The sequence below is a fragment of the Halichoerus grypus genome, chromosome 5 (genome assembly GCF_964656455.1).
Source record: "Halichoerus grypus chromosome 5, mHalGry1.hap1.1, whole genome shotgun sequence".
NCBI lineage: Eukaryota > Metazoa > Chordata > Mammalia > Carnivora > Phocidae > Halichoerus > Halichoerus grypus.
The window spans coordinates 7,968,954-7,987,943 of record NC_135716.1 but is presented as its reverse complement, the minus strand read 5'-3'; positions in this window follow the sequence as shown (position 1 = coordinate 7,987,943).

The following is an 18,990-nucleotide window of genomic DNA, read 5'->3' as shown; positions in this document are numbered from 1 at the left end:
CATCGCATGTCCCCGTCCTGTCTCATTCCACGAAGTGGCCTGACACACTATCACAGTGGTGACCACACCGTCCCCACGGAGAGGAGATGGAGATCGGACTAGGGCCCTCCCCACCAGCTGGGGCATGGCTGCAGCCGCCAGGGGAGCCCCCTGCTCCCCCCACAGCCACCGAAGGGGGACCTGAACCTCAACACAGCCCACAGGGGATAAAACCCAGGGTGCGGGGCAGGGGTGACAAGTGGGTGTTACTGAAGATGGCATGAGACATCAGGGGTGACAGCGAACGTCACACGGCACACCACCTGACCGCATGCAATTATTTCAAGGCATCGCTGTCCTTTCCCCATTTGCCTCCCAATGGCTCATTTTTTCATTCAGTAGCTATTTATGGAGCGCCTACGATCTGTCGGGCAGTGCATCGGGTGCTGGGGTTAGAACAGTGAGCGAAACCCGGCCCCTGGCCTCCTGAGCTTCCGTGCCTGTGTGTGTGTGTTGGGGGGGGTATGACAATAGATGGTGTGGGTGTAGGGACAGGTATAGACGGCGGACACAGATCTAGATGTCGCCAACACTGCCTGACGCAGGAAAAGGTCGAAGCCGGGAATGTCGCGGAGGCTGCTGCCATTTGCTACAGGGTCGGCAGGGACACCCCGTAGTGAAGGCCTGAGAAAGGAAAGAGGAGGCCCTGTGGCTTTTGGGGTCAAGAATGCTCCAGAAGAAGGCTGGGCCAGCACAGTGCCCTGATGCGGGAGCATGCTGCAGGAGGCTGGGAGGCTGGGAGGCTGGGGGAGGAGGGTGGCGGGAGATGAGGTCCGAGAGGTCGTGGGCCAGATGAGGCAGCACACGGGCCGCGCTGCTCGGATGGGGAGGGAAGCACTGGGCGGTCTCGAGCAGGGGGGCCCCCGACCTGATGTGTTGTCACAGGCCCTTCTGGCTGCTAGGTGGAGAAGGACCGTAAGGGGAACAAGCAGGAACAGGGAAGCTGGTCAGGGGTTAGCAGAACATCTGGCCATAATGGTGCTTGGACCTGGCCGGTAGCTGCGAAGGTATGAAGGAGCCGGGCTCTGGAAGCTTCTGCTGATGTGAGCAAAGGGTCTGCTGGCAGGCTGAACATGATGTGAACGAAGAACCCCTCCTCCCAGCAGAATCCACGTGCCCCGGCTCATCATCTGGAAGAACGGCACTGCCTGCCGACACACGGGACAAGCCCGGACATGGGCGCGTGTCGCTTCTAGTGTTCCCGAATATCCTCTGTGCTGGGGGCCACCGCGTACAGGCACTGGGCCAGGCCCTCACATCCACCCTCAGCCAGTCCGCACACCTGGGCTGTGCGGTGGTCCCCAGCCCTGGTTCACAGATGGGGGCCTGGGCAGCCTGCAGCGTCTCTGCCCCAGGGACTGCCCGGGAGCCGGGGGCAGGGGTGGGATTCGCACCACGCCATCCGAGGCCAGAAAACTGCAGTGTTCCTCCCAGTCCCAGAACAGAAAGGCCACCCCGCCACTAGCTGCAAGCCTCCCTCAGCTCACCGGCTTCACGGACGCAAAGACACACCCTCTGCCCTTCAGTTCCCTCTACCCTCCTCCCTCGGTGTTAAGTCTCTGGAAAGGAGCAATTTCATGGGAAAGAGATGCACACAGAACATTTAGAGAACATAACCCTGTCTTAGAAAATAAAATACGTTTATACTTACATAAATACATCGAAAATAAATCCACCAAAATGCAAACAGTTTAATTCTCTAGAAGTTTGTATTTTCTTCTTTGCTCCTTTCTATGCTTTCCAGATTACCCACCATTTATCAGAGGCACGATTGCATGAGCTTTACAAACTTGAGCTCTGGGGCTGAGCAGCCCGGATTCACCGCTGGCCGCACCAACTACTCGGATCTGAGGCCTCATGTTCTCATCTATGAAATGGGGATTAAAATGATGCCGGCCTCCTCCCTTTGTGGGCTGTTATCAGGACCCAGGGAGGTCGTAGAGGTGAATTGCTTATCACATCCTGGCACGTAGTTAGAGTTGAATGAGTGAGCCCATATTGCTTTTAAAATCACAGGGTGCAGAGCATTTTTAGAGGAAGATTTTAAAAATAATTAAAAAGCCAGGGTGGGGAAAGGAGAATTAAAACTTGTTCTAATCTTCAAAGCATGTGAGTCTGAGGCTTCTGGGTTGGGAACATTTCAAAGCTTCCTGGAATCTGTCTTCATTTGGTGCCCAAGCACTGGGGAAAGATGATAAACAGGCCTGCAGCCAGAGTCAATTAACAAGCCATCGGATGCGGGGAGACAGTCCTCAGGAAATAAGCAGCGTTCTCCCTTGCTCGGGTTGTGTGCATGATGGGGTATGGGGGTGTGTGTGTGTGGTGTGTGTGTGTGGTTTGTGGAATATAGGGTGTGTGTGTATCTGAGTGTTTATGTGTTTTCTCTGCGTGTTGTGTATGTGATGGTGGTGGGTGTGTGGTGTGTATGGTGTGTATCTGTGGTGTGGTGTGTGTGTGGTGTGTGTGGTGTGTGTGTGTGGTGTGCATCTGTCTGGCGTGGTGTGTGTGTGGTGTGTGTGGTGTGTGTGTGTGTGTGGTGTGTGTGGTGTGCATCTGTCTGTGGTGTGTGTGGTGTGTGGTGTGTGTGGTGTGCATCTGTCTGTGGTGTGGTGTGTGTGGTGTGTGTGGTGTGCATCTGTCTGTGGTGTGTGTGTGGTATGTGTGGTGTGCATCTGTCTGTGGTGTGGTGTGTGTGGTGTGTGTGGTGTGCATCTGTCTGTGGTGTGTGTGTGGTGTGTGTGTGTGTGGTGTGTATCTGTCTGTGGTGTGTGTGTGGTGTGTGTGGTGTGCATCTGTCTGTGGTGTGGTGTGTGTGGTGTGTGTGGTGTGCATCTGTCTGTGGTGTGTGTGTGGTGTGTGTGTGTGTGGTGTGTATCTGTCTGTGGTGTGTGTGTGGTGTGTGTGGTGTGCATCTGTCTGTGGTGTGTGTGTGTGTGGTGTGTGTGGTGTGTGTGGTGTGTGTGGTGTGTGTGTGTGTGGTGTGTGTGTGGTGTGTGTGGTGTGTGTGGTGAGTGTGTGTGTGGTGTGTGTGGTGTGCATCTGTCTGTGGTGTGTGTGGTGTGTGTGTGTGTGGTGTGTATCTGTCTGTGGTGTGTGTGTGGTGTGTGTGGTGTGCATCTGTTTGTGGTGTGTGTGTGTGTGGTGTGTGTGGTGTGCATCTGTCTGTGGTGTGGTGTGTGTGGTGTGTGTGGTGTGCATCTGTCTGTGGTGTGTGTGTGTGTGGTGTGTGTGGTGTGTGTGGTGTGTATCTGTCTGTGGTGTGTGTGTGGTGTGTGTGGTGTGCATCTGTCTGTGGTGTGGTGTGTGTGGTGTGTGTGGTGTGCATCTGTCTGTGGTGTGTGTGTGGTGTGTGTGTGTGTGGTGTGTATCTGTCTGTGGTGTGTGTGTGGTGTGTGTGGTGTGCATCTGTCTGTGGTGTGTGTGTGTGTGGTGTGTGTGGTGTGTGTGGTGTGTGTGGTGTGTGTGGTGAGTGTGTGTGTGGTGTGTGTGGTGTGCATCTGTCTGTGGTGTGTGTGGTGTGTGTGTGTGTGGTGTGTATCTGTCTGTGGTGTGTGTGTGGTGTGTGTGGTGTGCATCTGTTTGTGGTGTGTGTGTGTGTGGTGTGTGTGGTGTGCATCTGTCTGTGGTGTGGTGTGTGTGGTGTGTGTGGTGTGCATCTGTCTGTGGTGTGTGTGTGTGTGGTGTGTGTGGTGTGTGTGGTGTGTATCTGTCTGTGGTGTGTGTGTGGTGTGTGTGGTGTGCATCTGTCTGTGGTGTGGTGTGTGTGGTGTGTGTGGTGTGCATCTGTCTGTGGTGTGTGTGTGTGTGGTGTGTGTGGTGTGCATCTGTCTGTGGTGTGTGTGTGGTGTGTGTGGTGTGCATCTGTCTGTGGTGTGGTGTGTGTGGTGTGTGTGGTGTGCATCTGTCTGTGGTGTGTGTGTGGTGTGTGTGGTGTGTATCTGTCTGTGGTGTGTGTGTGGTGTGTGTGGTGTGCATCTGTCTGTGGTGTGTGTGTGTGTGGTGTGTGTGGTGTGTGTGGTGTGCATCTGTCTGTGGTGTGTGTGTGTGTGGTGTGTGTGGTGTGTGTGGTGTGCATCTGTCTGTGGTGTGTGTGTGGTGTGTGTGGTGTGTATCTGTCTGTGGTGTGTGTGTGGTGTGTGTGGTGTGCATCTGTCTGTGGTGTGTGTGTGTGTGGTGTGTGTGGTGTGCATCTGTCTGTGGTGTGGTGTGTGTGGTGTGTATCTGTCTGTGGTGTGTGTGTGGTGTGTGTGGTGTGCATCTGTCTGTGGTGTGTGTGTGTGTGGTGTGTGTGGTGTGCATCTGTCTGTGGTGTGTGTGTGTGTGGTGTGTGTGGTGTGCATCTGTCTGTGGTGTGTGTGTGGTGTGTGTGTGTGTGGTGTGTATCTGTCTGTGGTGTGTGTGTGGTGTGTGTGGTGTGCATCTGTCTGTGGTGTGTGTGTGTGGTGTGTGTGGTGTGTGTGTGTGTGTGGTGTGTGTGTGGTGTGTGTGGTGTGCATCTGTGGTGTGTGTGTGGTGTGTGTGGTGTGCATCTGTCTGTGGTGTGTGTGTGTGTGGTGTGTGTGGTGTGGTGTGTGTGTGGTGTGTGTGGTGTGTGTGGTGAGTGTGTGTGTGGTGTGTGTGGTGTGCATCTGTCTGTGGTGTGTGTGTGGTGTGTGTGGTGTGCATCTGTCTGTGGTGTGTGTGTGTGGTGTGTGTGGTGTGCATCTGTCTATGGTGTGTGTGTGGTGTGTGTGGTGTGCATCTGTCTGTGGTGTGGTGTGTGTGTGGTGGGTACAGTGTGCGTCTGGGTGTGACGTGTATCTGTGGTGTGTGTGCTATATGGTGTGTATGGTGTGCATGTGAAACGTGTGGCAAGCATGGGGGTGCCCACGTATGGTGTGTATCTGTGTGTGGTGTATGCGTGTTCTGTGGGTTGCAGACGTGGGTCCCCGCGGCGGGCACAGCTAAAATGGCGGCCCACAAACCTCTCTGGTTTCATCTCGGTCACTTAGCTGGTGTGTGGTGCCCCATGTGAGCAGGGTGCGGGCGAGCCAGATGTGCAGAGGGCCCAGAGGTCAGATCGAAGCCATGTGTCTACCAATGGACAAGCACGTCTAGAACGACTAGCCTGGGGGCCCTCGGGACCACCAGGGAGACAACAGCAGACCAGAGGGCCCGCGCTGACCAGGCCGGCCAGGATCCTGCCCTTGTCCACGGGGTGGGTCCTGAACCACACTGTTCCCCCGTGGCCTCCACACCCCCGCCGCTCTGGGCCTCTGCTCTGTGTCAGAGAGGAGATGGAAGGAGGAGAGACTGGCGGCTGAGAAGGACTCAGCTCACCCCTGCTGGCTTTGGGAAAGGCGAAGGGCCGTGAGAAGACCCATGGCTGGCCTGGGGGAGCTGGGAATGTCCTGCAATGTGCAGCCAGCACGGAAATGGGGGGGCCCACAAGGACCTGAATTCTGCCAAGAGCCCAAGCGAGCAGGAAATAGATTCTCCCCTCCAGGATCTAGAAGATTCCAGCATGGAGCCACAGTAGGGTCTCCAGAGGGAAGAGAGCCTGCTGACACCTTCATCTTGCCCACAGAGACCTGGGTTGGACTTCCCATCTACAGAATCGGAAGACAATACATTTGTAGGGCGTAGGCCGCTGAGCTTGCAGCACTTTGTGATGGCTGTGATAAAAAGTTAACACAACCCCCTTGAGGATTCTGATCAGCTTGTGCACTTGTGACAACTGTCGAACGGCAGAGAAGAGCCACCTGGAAGGGCTCAAGGGGACGGATCCCAGGGGTCCCACGAGGCCCTGCCTCACGCACTCACTCAGGATGGAGCTGCCGACGGGGCTGTAGGCAGGAAGAAGCAGAGACGGGGCCCCCTGACTGCTTCAGCCCTAACTCACGGGTGACCCTGGGCAGACACACCTCCCTGGCCCGGCTCCTTGGGTGGGAGATTGCGGAGGCCCTTCCTGTCGTCCACGGCGATTCCCCGAGTCAACCCCGGAACGAGCATCCACTCTTGGACTGGGCCTGACTCCAGCGCTTCTTCGGGGAAAGAACACTGGGTCGGGTGCATGCGGCTGCCTGGGTTCCCTGCATCGGCACCTGAAAATCATCACTGGTCCGAGAACGGGCAAGAATGGACAGAACGAGCCGATTCAGTGCCGTCTCCCACTGAGCCCTACAGGCAAGGCTCTGCCTACAGAGACCCAGGGCTCAGAGGGGAAAAACAGAGGGGCACCCCACTACCCATCAGTAGGGGAAACGGCGCCATAAACTCTAAGGAGCCGTACCACAAAAGGCTATACACCAGCTTCAGAATGACATGGGTCCAAACGTGTGATGTCAAAAGTTCTCCAGTTTTCCAAGAAACACGGATGTGAAAAAGCACACTGCAGAGCAACGCATGCAGAGTAACAATGTTCGTATGTGAGAAAGAAGAAAAATGCAAATAAATGAATAAATAATAAAAATAAATAAATACCATTCATTAAGCTCAAAAAAATTAAATTAAAAACACAAAAAGAAGAAAGATGCAAATTTATGTATATATCTCGCATCCGTTCTTAAATGTGACGTATCTAGATATATAACGTCGGAGCGTAAGAATGCGTTGACAGGGGTCCATTTTCCGCAGAGCTGCCAACAGTCCTTTTAAAACGTAAATGAAGTCATGCCATCCCTCATTCCCAGCAGGCCAGCTCCCCAGCTCACTGAGAACCAGACACAAAGTGTGCTCCGTGGCCAGCGAGGCCCTCTGTGCTCTCCCCAGCTACTCTCCAAACCCATACCTGCCGGCCTGTCCCCCTGGGGGTGCGCAGCCACGTGGCCTCCCGCTGCCCTGGCCTCAGAGCCACACCTGCTCTGCTCCCCCCAGCGCCGGTCCCCCCATCTCCTGCCCTCACTCCAGGCCACCTCCTGCAGAACCACCTCCTGGGGAGGGGCTCTGACCACCCCCCTCCCCCGTGGCCACAATAACCCTTCTTCCCAGGCCACTTCTCTGCCCTTACCAGACTTTATTTTCTAAAGAGCACTTGTCACCCCCTAATGCATTTTAATCTCATTTGCATGCACGCTTACGGTCTCACTCCCGCTACTAGAACGCACACTCTGAGTTTTGCACGATGCCATATTCCCAAGACTGAGAATAATGCCGGGCACGTAGTAGGTCGTCCATAAATATTAATTAAGCGGGTGAATGAATAATATACAGCAAACCACCTAGTAGTTGCCTCTTGGGAGGAGGCAAGGACTGTTCTAGAAGGTGGACAAGGGGAACTCTAGCTTTACCTGTAAGGTCTAGATCCTTTACAGTGAGAATGTGCTCACAGATTGCTTGTGAAATTAAACATTAATAAACATTTGGGAAAAGGCCACTGAGATCCATCGTGTCCCCCTCTGGTAGCCCTGCCCTGTGGCTCCCCTCAAAGGCACATCCTCAGTCAGGACTGAGGAAAGGAAGGGGCTGCTAGCAGGTTTTGGGGGATGAAGGAAGGAAGGAGGGAGGCAAAGTCCACCCTACTGCTTCCTGATTCCTGGAGGGACATGGAGCCCCTCGGTCCCTGCTGATTTTCCTCCTTTCTTCCCTCCCGATGTGCCTTGCCTCATTTGACTTCTTTCTGGCCTCTTCAGGCACCTGTTGATTCCTTCCTTCCCTCTGCGTCTCCTGGGCCATGCTCCCGCTGGCCTCCGGGCCGTGGTAAATGCCGCGCCCTGCATCTGGCTGAAGTGTATACAACTTGAAGGATGGGGCTTCAGAATGCCCAGCAGCCCAAGGAAGCCCGACCTCGGTGTCCCCACCGCCCCAGCAACACCTTTATCACTTGACATTGGCATTGCTCGGTGGTCTTCTGCCGTATCAGACGGGGAGACGCCCGAGGCAGGGGTGGATGGGGTCCCGTGCACCTCCACACCTCCGGGACCCAGGGCGGAATGAGTAACACAGGGTCCATTAAAACAAAAGCGTGGATGGAATGTGCTAGACTCCACAAGAAAATGGTAAGTGGACTCCTGCATCCACATCATAGGGAAGCTGACAGAGCATCTCACCTGCAGGAAGCAATCCCTGCACATGCAGAGGGGACATCGAGGTGCTCTGTCCATGCTGAGCTTGTGCTGTCACAGACAGGGACAAGGTGCCATGTGGGGCCAGAGTCAGGAAAGCCTTCCAGACAGACAGAGGTCCTCGGTGATGGGCAAAGATACGGGACCATGGGGGAACTCACTCCTGGTTTTAATGGAATCCCAGAACCTGGGTCCAAATGCACATTCCGCTCTGATGGGAGCTGGGGGTGGAGTGGGTCTGGGGGGGCAGGGACAGGGGGACAGCAACAGAGAGCCTGTATTCGGGGAAGCCATTTCCCCAGCCTCTCCAAGAGGGGCAGCTGAAGCAAACTGAACCCCACCCTGGCTGAGGCAGAAAGCATTCATTGCTTTTACAAGCTCAAGAATGATCATCCAACTTAGTTAGGATCGCCCCATCCCGGGAACATCCATCCATCGTAGGCACGGCAGCAGTAGGAAGGTGACTCGCAGTAAGAGGGGGCCGGGGGGGGTGGTGCAGAATGGCTGCTGGGCAGAGTGCGAGCCCCCCACCGGAGGGTCTGCTAAAGGATCCTGGGATCCCAGCCTCGGTGGCCCAAGTGGAGAGTGGGGAGCAGAGCAGCATTGTATTAATCCACAGGGACCACCCTGGCCCCAGCATCACCCTCTGCTTTCAATCCCTCAATTCTCCTAATTTGCCAGCAATTTCATTAAAGGATATGCCCCCTTTGATGATGTCTCATTTTCCTCAGAGCAGCTGATCTGACCAAGGTTGTTTCCCCATCAGGACAGAAAGGAGCCAACAGGATGACTCACACTCTCCACGCCCAGGCCCCTTACACAGAGCAAGAAATCAGGGCCCAGGGAGAAGAAGGGGTATCCTCAGGGTCACACAGAAATCGGTGGCAGGCTCAGATAGTGACACAACCACCCCCTTCCATCGCCCATCAACTCCACGAAGGGCTATAATCTTCAACCAGTGACCCCAGTTCATTCCCCTTTAAAATGGTAGGAAATCTGTGAAAATTAAATTATGATTATAAAGGGGTTTGGTTGCTAGAACTCAAAATAAAACACAAATCCCTTTGCAGTTTCTGCGGACCCAGGCATCTAGGACAGGGGTCAGTAAACTATGGTCTCTAGCCCAGCATCTGTTTTTTTGTAAATAAAGTTTTATTGGAACACAACCATGCTTACTGGTTTGCCTACTGTCTGCGTCTGCTTTCAGGTGACGACAGCAGAGCTGAATAGCTCCAACAGACCGTATGGCCCAAAAGGCCTAAAATATCTGTCTGGCTCTTTGCAAGAAACGTTTGCCAAGTCCCACAGAGCGGCAGAAGCCCATGATTCCATCAAGAATCCTCCAAGGGCCAGACGAACCAAAATACCATCCTAGAGCAAACAGAGTTAACAACGGCTATCAGATACTGAGTGCGCGCTCCGTGCCAAGGATACCAGATGACAAGTTTTAGAATATTGCCATCCTTAATGCTTGCACTTAACCCTGCAGCTGGGTAATAATACCCCCACTTACGGAGGAGCTCGCTGAAGCTCAGGGGGGCTGAGGAACTTGCCCGAGAACACGGAGCCTACTCCACGCCCCACCCCGACGTCAGGCCCGTCCACGGACAGCTGACACCTTCCTTCCCCAGGCGTGGGCCAGAGTGCCTGAGAGCTGGGTGTGACCTCAGGTCAGGCAGGCCCGACCCCCGGCCTTACGCTAGGGAAACTGAGGCCCAGACAACAAAAAGAGAATTTGGACAGTGTGTGACAAAGACGGGGAAGGGCCCAAGGCCCCTGGCTCCCTACTCAAAGCTCCATCCATCCTACCAGGCTGAGCTCCGGTCACGCACAGGACGGACGGAGAAGCACCTGTTCCGGGTCCGGTGAGGCACCAGACAGGTAACAGACCTACTCCATCTGCACAGCGGCCATGGACACGAGTCTCATCATCCCCATCTATCAGATAAAAGTAGCGGAGGCTGGGAACTGCAAAGGCACGCGGCCCGGAGCCCACAGCTCGTAAAGCCGAGGCACGAACACTGGTGCGCCTGAGTCTGAGGTCCGTTGTCTCCCACCTCCTCAGGCTACAGGGTGAACCGGAGCCGTCCGAGAAGCAGAGAAGGGCCACCTTCTGCTCTCTAGGGCAGCCCACGAGTCCTCCACACCCACTGCCCACCCGACGGCACCCAGCCTGGGTCTGCGGCTTGGGTCGTCAGGGGGCTCCTAGCTCCCCCTGCTGGCCAGTGACCGCCACAGCGCCATTTCTCAGGTAACTGTAGTTAAAACCTACTCTTGGACCCATGCCGACTCCGCGGGCCCTGCACTTACAGGTGACAACGAGATTCCACAGGCTTCGGCACAACTGAGATGACGCACAGCACGCAGTGTGCAGGAACGCTGCACAGGGCGGGGCTCTGGGGCCGGGCACACATGGGCTGGAACCCCCGCCCGCCCAGCCGCCCCATCCCCTGCAACACTGTGTGCCTCCCAGAGCCATGATCCACATCTATGAAGTGGGTGGCCACAGGTTACCTGCGGGGATTAGGACGTACCGCATGCAGGCCTGACGGGGCCGGCCCTCAGAAGACGCTGGTTGTCCCTGCCACCCTTCATCACAACACGCACAGCTCCCAGGACTCACAAGACTCGCCGTGAGGATCGACTTGACCCGTTCACCTCTTGTTCTGCTCCTGCAGGAGAACCAGAGGCATGTGGGGATCCCAGGAGGCTGCTGAGGAGGAGACCGTTACCCACCAAGGATCCCTGTGCCTTGGGCATGCTTGGGAACGGGGTGTTCAGGGCTGTGCCCAGAGGTTCCTCACGAGGCCGACAAGGAAGAGCCGTGCAGCGCCCCGGCCAGCCTGGCCCGGCCCACCCTCGGCTCTCTGTCCCCCAGAACTGTCTGCAAACACACCCAGACCACTCTCGGCCAGACGACCAGGGCTTTGGGAGCAACAACTTGTCATTGTCCCCAGAGATTCACACGCTTGGCCTCTGCTGAGTTGCACCTGTCATCCCCCCTCCCCCGTGGTCCTGCACGAAATCGCCGCCAGGAATCAGCCGAGCGCGGCCTACATCCAGGCAGAGGGCCCCTCCTGCTCCTTCTGAGCGTCCTTCCCGAAAGGAAAACCAAACTTGGGGGAAAATGTTTCGGCACGTGAGTCCACACCCATTGGCTTGATGTCAAAGACGCAGAGTTATCTCCAGTCCCCTCTGCCCACCCCAGGTGGGGGTCTCTGTGAGCCAACCCCAGCTGGGGCCTCGGGGCCAGTCTCTGCAAAGAGCCCACGCACGCGGCTCATTCCAACTACTTTGTAACCAAGCAGGAGCCAAAGGCCTTCACTCACCTTTCAGGAAGGACTCCTCCACAGACACACTTCCCACAACCCCACTCCCCCCTCTCCTGGGTCCCTGTGGCTCACAGGGACGCCACAGCCAGACACCCACACTTGCGCCTCCCCTCCGTCTGGGGCCTTCCCACCCCCCTTCTCCTGGGGACAACACGTGGCTCAGTCTAGCCTCTCTGGTCAAGTCCTTCCCCATTTCTTCACACACCCATCTCTCTGACAAGGCTTCCAGATGGCAAAGGCAAACCGGAGGGCCAGAGGCAGGGGGCACCCACTGGTAAAGACAAACTTCTCTTCGGCAAAAAGAGAGGAGAACTGGTTTAAGGGGGAGCAGCAAGGTGCTCCTCAATCCCCAGGAGGCCCCACGGGAGGAGCCGCCGGGCGCGAGGCGCTGGGCACACACAGGACAGACCCGCCCCTCTCCCTGGGGAGGCCAGTCCCCTCAGCACGAGGGGCTCAGCCCTCTCGTCCTTGACCTCCCACCGCACCTGGAGTCTGGGCCCCTTCCTGACAGCTCGGGATTCTGCCCGGTCTTGTGCCGAATTCTCCAGCCGTCCCAAACCTTGGTCTCCCAAACACCCTACAAGGGAGAAGCTCCATCCTGCATGCTTTCTATCTGGCCCATGGAGGGTTTTCCTAGCTGTTCAACAGACACCCCTTGACTATTACTCTTCTCACCTGCAGTCAACGAGGGGGAGAGGTGGGAGGACGCTACCTCGGCCTTGGCTGTGCCGGGGCAGCTCCCAGCCCCGCCCTGCTACACCTCACGGGTCACTGGCCAAGCCTAACTGCTCCGTCTTGAGCATTGCATCCTGAAAATGGAGGAGGTTAAATTTGATCAAAGGCTCTCTTAAATGGGGACTCGTGAGCCCCCCGCAACTGCACTGAGGCTGTGGGGGGGAGGTCTGTGGCTTTCATCAGAACCCCCAAAGTGCTCAGTGGCCCTCGAAGCACCACTGCTCTCAGGTGGTGTGCCCAGAGTACCGGCTTCCAGCATTTGTACAATTGTAGCCGTAACTGTAACTTGTAACGTAATTATATAGGGAACGTGTAATTACATATGCAACTGTCATTTGGCCCATTGTAAGCCTTTTAAAAAGGTACTGTCATCCCTTGAGATACTTTATGGCTGACATCTGATCTTTTTAGTTACCACAGGAAGCTACCCGGAAGGAGGTGGGGCCCCCGCAGCCTAGGACAGATGTTTACAGACATCTTCCGATCCAGCAGACGTTTTGATCTTCAGTGTATGTGCTGCATACATATAAGGGTGTCCTGAATCTTTTAATCTTACTGATGCATTTTTACAAATGTGTTTCCAAGGGATAGAGACTGTTCTTGCTTTTTTTTGAAATTGGGAGGGGGAACAGGCCGTGTCTTTCTGGGAGCTGGTGCCCTCAAGTCCCTCCCTCGCTGACACCTGGCATTTGGTGGGAGGTCTGGGGTTTGTGCAAGTCTCACCCTTGTTCCTCCTGAGAGCAGAATAAACACGGCTGAACTGAACGGAACAGAGAGCGGTGAGTGTGCACACCGCGGCCTTTGCAACTTTCTGCCTCGAGTCTGGTGCCCTGTGTGCGTGGAAGGAACCGCAGCTGGACGTGATCACCACCCCCACACACATCCCCGGCACTGGACAGTTTGCACGGTGCTCAGCATAGAAACTCACCCTGTGCCCTGCACTCAAACCACACAATTTCAACCACACAGAGTTCCAGTACTGCACTTCTTTAGGATGATTATTCTGGATTCACCGTCAAATGGTTCACGAATCTCCGTTCCTTTAAAGTCAGTTGTTGGAGCTTTATCAGTGCTTTGGTGGCGCCGTATTGGCCTGATTCTTTGGGACCTTTGCGGCCTTCTGTCGGTATGTGCGCATCTGGAGGAGAAGACACCCTTCCAGGCCTCACGGCCTGGCCTCTCCTGCCTAGTGCCTGGAGCATGGGGCTGGGGTGCAGTGGGGTGCGGGGCTGTGGCCTGGTCTGCGCTGAGGTCCCAGCCGTAGGCCTGTTACCAGGGGATGGGCAGCCATGGTTCCTGCGGGGTCCCTGGGCTGAGGAGACCCCAGGCGAGCAGGACCGGAGCTGGTCCCGGTCAGGTCCACGGTTGGCGGGCCCGTTACCAGGGACACCGACTGGTGTGACTCCTCCCAGGTCCCTTGGCCAACAGCACTGATGGAAGAGCACTGCAAAGGGGGGCTGGAGCTGAGTCCACAGGGCACGGGGCTGCGTTGGGTCTGCAGCTAAGGCCACACCATCAGCGGGCCCACACAGAGCACTGACCTGCCCTTCCAAAGCAGGCCTTCCGGGTCTGGGGCTCCACCCGGGTTCACAACCTCCTGCCTGGGTCCCAAGGCTCCCATAAAGGCACTCTGTCCGCGGATGGCTACCAAGTCACTGTTGCTGTGCAGGGGGGAGGCTGAGGCCCTCTCACTCCACCATCTGCCCCCACCCCAGGAAATGGCTCGTGGGCCAGGATGGTGACGTGTGCCTGTCCTCCAGCAGGGCGTTATGTGTCATTCCCATTTCTTACCCCCCTACCCTGAGAGCTCACTACTAACCTCCCCGACGCAGAGACTTACCAAGGAAGGCCAGGCATGGGCACGAGGAAGAGATGAGGGAGCAAGCGGCTTTAGGTTTGCAAATATCCCAGAAAAGCTTCGTTTGCCACAAAGAAACATGACACTGCAGGACCTATTCCAAGGTCTTGGGTGGGCCCGGACCAGACTTCCAGCTCTGTGGTGTCCACGCTAAGGGCTTCTTCCTTCCACTGGCCGTCGGGGCTCCCAGCACGGGGGACCCCGTGTCCGGATCACAGCGGAGAGAGGACTGAGCTGGCAGCAGTGTGGCAATGCCCACTGTCCCCTTGTCACGGAGGGCTGCCCTCCCCAGGGCCCCCCCGGTGGGAGGGGCTGGTCCTGCAGCAGTGCCTTCGCACTGGCCCAGCCCCGGGCGTCTCTCCTGCCCACCTCTGACAAAAGGTCTGCATGGCGAGGTCCGCAGCAGCAGAGCACAGGCTGCTGTCAGGGGTCCGAGCGAGCCGAGACGAGCCTTCCCCCGAAGTGCAGTGGGAACCTCCGGCCTCCTCGGGATGTACCCTTGACAATGGAGCACGGCAGCTCCCCTGCCCTGTGCACTTGGAGGAGTCCCTTTCCCTCTCGGGGCCTCAGTTTGCTCATCTGTAAAATGAGGCTGCTTGACTGTCCCCCTCCAGTCCCTTCAGCTTTGGAACCCTGGGGCTTGTATCCACGTAGCTCTCGCTGTCCCTCTTGAGCCCTGCAAACCAGGGAGTCCCCCTGGACTCTCCCAGCCTCTGGGGCCCCTCTGGCAGAAGTCCACCCTCCAGCTACCTGGCACCATGCACGCAACAGGATTATAATGGAACGCAGGTGAGGACAACCATCATTAAGGGCGGCAGGAGTTAAGCCGGGCCGGACGCTTGTGTGTGCCAGGAAATGGGCGCGCTCCACCTCACGGAAGCCTCCCCAGGGCTGGATGAGGAGCGTGCTACTATGATCTCCAAGTCAGAGATGCAAAGAACCAAGGGTCAAGGGGACCATGGGATGCCCCCGCCGGTTCATGGTGAACCCATGACTCCAACCCAGAATCCTGACCTCAGACACAGCCGAGATTCAGTTACTGCACACATATCCACGCTTCCTCTTCACACGGTGCCAGCCGATAGTTTTACAGAGACCCCCCCCAGATGCTACCGACCATCACAGTCGACATGCTGTGACCTGCAAGGGACAGAAACCAGGCGGCAACCTCGCTTCCTTCCAAGGCCTGCAGAACCTGTGTTTCAAGGCCAATTTCCATCCAGGTACCTGGATAGGACGCATGTGACCTAAGCGCCCATCAGAGGTGGCTTTACCGCTGGCGCTGATTAGTTTCTCCTGATCCATCATGAGCCCCGCGGGGGCGGCGCAGCTGCAGGGACATCGCTCTGTCAGCCACAGGTCTGGTTCTGGGACAGTCCCAAGAGCCCTGCAGAAGAGCAGGGCCAGGGCTGAGCGCAGGGGCAGGCAGCAGACACCACGGGCCACTCTGGCCTGACACGTCCTTCTCCTGTCTACACAGACCTTCCTTTTCCCTTTTGTCCGCTTTGTGATAGTTAATACACCAAACCGTCACTGCCTTCTTAGCCTGTAGGAAGCGTAACAACTGTTATCTACCACAAACCACCCAAGCCTTAAATTGCAGCAGGAACAGTGACAGTGATAGATTAGAATTTTAAAAATCAAACGCAAACGTGCCCGTCATGGCTAAGAGAAGGGCCGAGCTGACTCAAAAATAATTTACTTAGAAAATTTTGTGATACATGGTAAATTAAGTCCCCCTTCAGCACGCTTTTTTTTTTTCTCCAACAAAGTATTCGTCTACTTAACTGATTCCCAAAGACTTCCTGCTCCAACTTAAAACTATTACTGCAAGGGGAGACTGATGCAAGCCTGGGTCTCATCCAAGGACAAGATGGACAGTTCACTTTGAAATTTTACAAGGGGTTGGGGGGAGATGGATTCCTAATCAAACAGGCTTTTTTCTCCAGCCTTGAAACATGGAGCTGAAGAACAATGGGAAAATCATCAGTGACAACAGCTAATGAATTTTAAATCCTTATTACAAGAAAAATTAATTTGCTAAATTGGCCCCGTAGATTCAGGTTAGAGAATGAGTCACCATCTCCTCAAAAATGCGAGACTCAGAGCAGCTAAGGTGGCTCAGACTTGCTGCAGCCGGGCCACGCTGGGGGCCACGCTGGGGGCCACGCCCCCTCACCAAGCACTGTCCCGAGGGGCCAGGGCCGTCTGTCCCTCCACCGCAGACACTCTGCTGAGCACGTCACACACGTCATCTCCATTCATCTCCCTACCTCTGGGGCTATTTTATACATTCCCAGAGGCATCCTCGTCCCCGTGACGGGGTGGGAACACCCATGCCTCCCGGGACTGTGCCAAGGATGGATGCAGACCCTTGTCCCGGGAAGCTCTTCATGCCCCGTGACAATTCTCCATCCCCATTAGCGCAATCGGTGTCAGAACTTTCCAGTTACACAAGTTCTAAGCAGCGGGTTAGACCCAGGTGTGTCTTGCCTACGCTGACAGATGGAGGCGAGCCTACACCACAGAGGGAGACAGAGCCTGCCCGGATGCAGGTTGGCGTTAGGGCTGCGGGCAGACAAGACTGGCTGCGGGGGCGCTTGGGGGCTCTAGGGCCAGGGGTCTTCCAGGGTCAGGCCAGCCCCACATGTCACAGGCCCCCCCTTGGCTGGTCCCTGTCTCGACTCCGTGTCTGACCTCAGGTGGCCCCTGGGGCTCCTGCTCACACTTGATCTTGTCCCACAGCGATACGGTTCCTGGGCTGTTGCTCTGTGGAGGAGACCTTGCTCTCTTGCCTCTAAATCTCCTCTTCCCTGTCCCCCCGAATTTTGACCTCAGCCCCCACACCGTGTTCCTGCTCTGCCTTTCTGGTATCAGGGCTGGAAGGTAAGGGGGGAGGCGGCATGCCACTGGGAGTACAGAAAGCAGCTGAGGAAACGGGACACTCCCACTGGGTTCAAGTCCCACACAGCACTTTCTGGCCCCAAATGTCACCCAAGGTGGGTTCCTTACCGAGTCTGTCTCCTCCGCTGTGAAAGGGAGAGAAGCCTTGGCACAGGGTTCTTCGGTTATGAGTGCTGGTCTTGCTTGGGCTCAAATTCTGGCTCTGCTACTTCCTGTGTGACCTTGAGCAAGTTTCTTCCCCTCTCCGTGCTAATATTCTCCATCAAGAAAACTCTAATGATAGCACCTTACTGGCCTCGCTGTGAAAATCGGTAAGAACATCCACACCCCCTGGCATGGAACAAGCAGTAGAGAAGTACCAGGCGTCCCATCTTCTGAAGACACCGGCGGATGGCAAGACTGAGCGCAGAGATGCGTGGCAAGCTGCCCAGTGTGGTACCTGGCACGTGGTGGGTCCTTACCACACACAGTAAAGCAGGAAGGCAGGAGCTCACTGTCTCCCAGCCCAAGCTTTCACTGCTCTTGGCACAAAACACAATGTGGATCAAGAAGTATCCAAGTAAAACAGCCAGGGGGGAGTCATCAGAACCAAGGAACGAATCACTTGAGCACCCCACCTGGCTCAGAGAAGCAGGCACCCCCAAGCTCAGCATTTGCTCCCTAGGAAAGGACTTTAGAGACCCAGCCCCCTGCCCTGCCCCATCAAACAGCCCCAGGGCTGTGTTACCCGCTGTGTTTGCCGTAATTCAGTGGGGGGATGCAAAAATAAACCGATGCTGCACAGCATTTGCCATGAGCAAAGGCTCCCCACGAACCGTGCAAAGGGAGCGCCAAGCGCTGGATGATTTCATGACTCCTGTGGGGGAAACAGGCTGTAGATATAAAAGAATACCGTGAAGGCATTAAATAGCAGCATTCTTTCCTTCCTTCTCCCCACCCATCCTTTCCTCTCCTCTTTCCTCTCTTCCAGGCTGAGCACGATCCTAGCTCCCACCATCAGGTGTCCCTGCCCCCCTGCCCTGGGGCCATCGCTCCCAACCCCATGCCCCACGTTCCCAAGGCTCCAGCTGCAACATGGAGAAAAAAGCTGGAGGGCGAGTCCCCAAGTCAGACAGCCCACTTTTCACTCCTAGCCTCGCCCCTTACTAGCTGTTGACTCTGGGCAAGTTTCTTAACCTTCTGACCTCTGTCCTGATGAGTTAGGTGAACATACACTAGGGCCCACCCACAGGTCCAGCATCAGGTGCAGGGCTAGGATGGGCTGGTCCACACCGGCTTCTGGTCTTTAGGACTGGCTATCTCCTGGGTGGGCCATGTTAGCTCAAGCCTTGGTCCTGCTGCCGCCACCCTGCCTGGCCCCGGGCTCATCGGAGGTGGCCGCCGTGTCCTCCAGGCCCCCCCACTTGGCTGCAACCCCCACACCCGCTCTGCTCCTACAGAGGTTTCCACGTGGGCCACCGGCTCACTCCTCCACCCTCTGACCCAGTGGTGAGTCTCTGAGGCCCGGGAGCCCGTGTCACTGGTGAGTTGTGCTCCCAGCTCACAGCCCGGTGCCTGGTCACCGGGGGCAGCCGAATGGCCTCTGCTGACTCAGTGAATGAATGATGCATGCCAGGCATGGTGGCAGGCCCAGGAGAGGGGAGACTGCGGACGGCAGGGTGCGGCTGTCCTCAACTCAGCTCACAGATGAGGACAAGAGATGGCCCTGTCCAGCTTCTGTTTGTCATCTGCCACGGGGCTCTCCAGGACCCCACCGTCAACAGCAGGAAGTAAATGTCTGCTCTGTTCCTACTACGTACAGTACGTTGTGCCGGGTGCGTTGACACATGTCATCACAGTAAATCCTTGAAACCGACCAGGCAAATGGGGCCAATAATTTACCCCATTTGGTAGAAGATGAAATGAGCCTCTTAAAGGTTAACCAACATCACAGTGAGTCATAAATGTGGAATCTGACTCAAACCGAAGCCTGCCTCCCAGCCCAGGCACAAGGCCCTCATGACCTACATTTTGACACTAAAGCCACTTCTCCCTCATATCTATGTTGAGCGGCACCCAAGGACTTCAGATGGCCCAGCAG